This window comes from Hippopotamus amphibius, chromosome 3 (genome assembly GCF_030028045.1).
Source record: "Hippopotamus amphibius kiboko isolate mHipAmp2 chromosome 3, mHipAmp2.hap2, whole genome shotgun sequence".
Lineage (NCBI taxonomy): Eukaryota > Metazoa > Chordata > Mammalia > Artiodactyla > Hippopotamidae > Hippopotamus > Hippopotamus amphibius.
Window position 1 is genome coordinate 116015223 of NC_080188.1, and position 5313 is coordinate 116020535.

A 5313-nucleotide genomic window follows, 5' to 3' on the forward strand; every position below is an offset into this window, starting at 1 on the left:
GTCAGGCGCGCCTCGGGCCTCTGAGTCACCACGACACCGCCCCCCGGACCCCCCCCCCCCCGTCCCCCACTGTCGCTGCCACCCGCGACCACACCCACGGGAGGCCCCGCGAGACCCCTCCCGCGTGCGCTGGACGCCCGGCCCCGCCCCGCGCAGGCCATGGCCCCGCCCCCAGGAGGGACACCACCCATTGGACGGAACGCGGGCCGCTCTCCCCCCGCCCCGGGCGAGTTCGCCTGCGCAGGCGTCTGCCGAGTCTCTGGCCTGCGGCCAAGGGTCTCCTTATTTCGCAGACCTTGCCCTTGCGGGAGGCTGTTCAACGTGACCCAGAGGAGACCCGAAAGGAAACGAATGGAATCCCAGCACAGAGGGGACTCCCTAGATGGAGCTCAGACTGCGGGACCCCCCCCACGCCAGGACTGGAGGAATCACAGTTCTAAGTGTCCCCTGGCAAACAGCAGTGGCTCAGTCTGGAACTGACTGGTGTTTGTAGCTTCAAAACAGTTCTGAGTAGCTTCCCGAAAAGTAACCCGTTTTCCGAGGACCTGGGTTACATTTAGTCCATTCTGTGTGGGTAGTGCTTTAAAAATAACAGACGGCCTTAAATATCCTCACTTGCCCAGAATCACGAGGCTGGTGCCTTGAGGCAAGGCCCTGATGCTAGCGCTTTTTTCTTCTCTAGACTGTTCGTACTGGGTAACCAGGCCTGCAGGTGAAGTCCGTTCCCTGTTGGCCTCTCAGCAGCGTCCATACTTGCAGCTTTGTAAAAATGGAACCCCAGGATGAGAGCTTCTTAGATCAAGGAAATCGTGCCACCCAAGTTCAAAACCTTATTAGATGTTGAATTAAGACCATCATTGCTAGTAACAGAAACCCAACTCGATCAGCTTCTGCAAAATGGAAATTATTGGGTCATGTAACAATAAAATCAACAGGTGGTGATAGTGTCTGAACGGCAATAGTTTAGGCCTTATTCTCCTTATTTGCCTGTTCTTTTTTCTTTGTGTTAACACCCATTCCTTTCAATAGTCTCAAATTTCTATTTCAAATTCTAGAGAGCGTGGATCTGATTGGCTAAGATCATCACCCTTGCCCGTACTGGGCAGAGTTTACTCTTTCTTGCCTCCTCATAGGCTGCCAGGCCGCCTATGAATTAATAGCCATTGGGTCAGGTGATCACCTTTCTCCAATGAGTGGTCACTTGTTAGACCACAGGGCTCAGTGAGGAAGGCAGTCTCAGCTACTGACCCTTCTGAGACACCAGTAACTCTTTTGAGAGATGCCACAGCTGGTTTTGCAAAGATTTCACTTTGAACATGAGGTCAGAGTGGCACCCATTGACAGCGGATCCCAGAAAGCTGGGTTGAAACTGTTTCTAGAGGATGGGGAGGGCCAGGGCAGATGACCTTAACCTTTTGTTATAAACCCTTTTGTACCATATAACTTTTTAATCCTGTATTTGTATTACTCCGGGGGTATAAAATTAGAAAACCCTAGTGATTAGCTTGAGTTTATATTCAGCAATCCTTTCACTTACTGGTACTGTGTTGGACCATGGAATGTGGGTGCAATGGCTGGAGCTAGAGTAGTCATCTTGAACCATGAGGCGACCATGTGACTAGAGGCCATACCTGACTGCACAGCAAAGCAGGAGGACCATGAGTCCTGACACCATGGAGCCCCATGCCCCATGACACTGCTGGATGCCCACCTCTGGAGTTTTATAGGAAAGGGAAATAAACCACCTTGGTAAGCCACTGTTGTTTTGGGTTTCCTATCACTCACATCCTTTAGGTCTTAGACTATACCTTTGGAAAGCCCCTCTTGTACCCCCAAGACTGGGTAAGTTCCCCCCCCCACCTGATATGTTCTTCAAACACCCAACATTTTTCTTTCTTAACATTTACTACGTTTTTCTGTAATTGAACATTCACTCCCTCTAGATAGCAACTTCTACAAGGACAGGCAGAGACTATTTTATACATCTCTTTATGCAGATCCTAGGAACTCCTAAAACAATGGCAATAATAACTTGTGAATGTGACAGACAAGGTGATTCCACTTGAGGGTGTTGAGAGGAAATGACAAACTGCTCTCTTTATCAACTGGGTCACTGCCAAGTCATCTTAGGGTGGAGCAGAGGGAGGGTGATGCTGGCCCTTCTGAATAACTAAAGATAGAGAATTAAGGCAAAGGGTGGGGGGCATGGCAGGTAATTCAGGTCATCTGAGGCAGGTGGCATTAGAAAAGGGTGCTCTTCCTACATTGTTTCTTTCTATTTTTCACTTCTGGCTATTTTCAGCTTCCCTGGCTCTAGTCCCACCCCCTTTGATCCTAGTCCCCTAGGATCCCCCCATGCCTCAATTATACCAAATATCATTCATATTCAGAGTGGCTCTGATACATGCAAAAAAACGAGAAAGAGAGAAAGAGAAGGCAGCTCCTTACTCTCTTCTCTTGTTCATTCATCTCACATGCAGTCACTAAATACCTATACTGCGAAGACCTGTGGATATGGAAGTAAACACACTATCTCCAGCCTCAAGAAAGTTACATACTTGGTTGGGATTTTAGAGGAAACAAGAGATCTATCTATTGCAAGGCATCTCCATCCTTCAGATGACCTTGGTCAGGAACAAAAAATATTAAAAGTACAAATAGTCATTGCATTTCTATCCACTTCTAAAACATGTTTGTTTGTTTGTTTGTTTAGCTCCTCAGTACTGGATCTTCTTATGCTGGTAGACTGGATGGAGAAGTGATAGTGTGTTTACTTCCATATCCACAGGTCTTCACAGTATAGGTATAGGTATTCTTAACAGCTGTCTGGATTTTAGATGTGATGGTTGGAACTCCTGCATCTTCAATACGTGATACTCGCCTCTGGTCTAATATGGCTGCTCCAGCTCCAGTCATTACATCTGCATTCCAGCTAGCAGGACAGAGAAGGGGAAGCAGGATATACCCCTTTCCTTAAACAGCATAACCAGAAATTATAAAAAAAAAATACTTCTATTCATTTCTCATTGGCTATAATGAAGTCACAGAGGCATTTTTAGGTGAAAGAGAGGCTAGGAAATGGACTTTTTAGCTGGGTGGCCCTACACTAGAGGTTTAATTACCAAAAGAAGGCAACAATTAGGAGTGCCTGTTATACCCTCCTGTTTCAGTGAAGATAAACTGAGTTACACTATGAAGACATAAAATCCCCGAATCTCAATGGCTCAACATAACTAAGGTTTATTTCTCACCCACATCTGAGATGGGTGGGCAGGCGGTGCTACTCATCACAGTCTCTCAGGGAGGAATGCAGATGGAGGCTCCATTTGGATGCAGGGGAAAGGAGTGTGTGGCAAATTGAACTCTGATTCTTAAAGGCTTCCACTTGGAAGTGACATATCACCTCTACTCACATTCCATTGGCCAAAGTAAATTCCATGGTCATGGCAAACCCAGGGGTGGTGGGCACATAGAAGGGCAGGGAAAGTGTGATCCTACTATAGAATATTTACAAGTAACAATGGCCCCAACCCTTCATTCATGTGCCTATATTTTGCTCTCCTTTGGTTCTCCCCACCCTGCTTCTCAGCCTCTTTTGGCCTGTAGATACAGATTTGGATGAGATTATATGAGAGGACATAAACTAGGCTATTAATAAGTGGGGGAACCAAGGAAAGAAAGGAAGGAAGGAAGAAAAGGAAGGAGAAAGAAAGGAAGAAAGAGAGAGAGAGAAAAGAAAGTCCAAAAACTATAAGAGACAGGTAGGTCAGAATGTGAGGTAGCAAAGACAAGATATTTAAGAGGCTAAGATATTGAGAGAGATTTGACAACTGAGTTGGAAAAGCTTTAGTAGTTGTGGCACATGGGTTCAATAGTTGTGGCTCACAGGTGCTAGAGCACAGACTCAATAGTTGTGGTGCATGGGCTTAGTTGTTCTGCAGCATGTGATATTTTCCTAGGGCAGGGCTTGAACCCGTGTCCCCTGCATTGGTAGGCAGATTCTTAACCACTGTGCCATCTAGGAATTTCCTCTGTTCCTGTTCTGAGGAAACTATTTCTGATAAACCAGATGAGCCACCAGCTGGAACAGGGGTGCATTTCACCCCAACGGAGAGCGTTTCACCATAGCATTTAAATCTGCCCCCCCCCATCCCAAACACACACATACACACCACACACACACTTTTTTTTCAGAGCAAGAGGCAGGAACTGGTGTGATTGTTGATAAAGTGCTCAGCCAAGGCAGGCCAGGCTCTGTCTCCAGTTTGGGTCCCCTTTGGTGTCACACCGCAGTACCCCACACTTTCATTTCCATTGACCTTAGCATCAGCTATGATAAAACTCCAGGAGGTCAAACAAAGCTCTCCAACCCCTTGGGCCAGCTGGTTGTCAGAAGGGAAAAACAGCCCCTCCTTCCGGCAGCAGTCCTGAGGCAGCCCCCGGACCAGCTGGAGGTCAGACAGCCTCAGCTCACTCCTGCTCAGGCCTGGAGGCCCACAAAGCAGCCCATTCATTCCACAGCTTGACAGCCCCACACAGCAATCACTCAGCAGGCGAGAGGCTGACTCACGACTCCAACTCGCCTGAGTTCCAGTCCCTGTTTTGTCATTAAATTCCCTTGGTCTAGAGCAATTTTGGCCATGTTCCTTCTGCTCTCTTGGCCTTGATTCCTCATCTGCAAAGCCAGAGATGGAACTGGATGGTCCGTCAAATCATTACATGACACTGAGGCAGCTCCTAAATCTGGACAAGCTCCTCACATACAGCAGGTATAATAGATGTGAATTTGAGTCCATAATATGTGATTAAAGACTTCCCTGGTGGTGCAGTGGTTAAGAATCCTCCTGCCAATGCAGGGGACATGGGTTTGATCCCTGGTCTGGGAAGATCCCACATGGCACACAACTACTGAGCCCACGTGCCACAACTACTGAAGCCTGCCCACCTAGAGCCCATGCTGTGCAAAAGAGAAGCCACCACAATGAGAAGATCACACACTGCAACGAAGAGTAGCCCCTGCTTGCCGCAACTAGAGAAAATCTGCATATAGCAATGAAGACCCAACACAGTCAACTAATTAATGAATTAAAAAATAAAACTAAAATACATGATTAACTTTGTCAACTAAAAATTGTCACGCTCCATCTGACACTACAAGGATGGAGTCACTAGCCACTGAAGTTGCTGACCTTCAACACACCCTGAAAGGAGTTCAGGGTGGAGATCAGGAATGAGGCACTCAGTGCTCTGGGAAAACTGGCAGAACAGGTCTTCAGATAGTGAGATATTTTCAGGAGAAGATTTTCTGAGCCC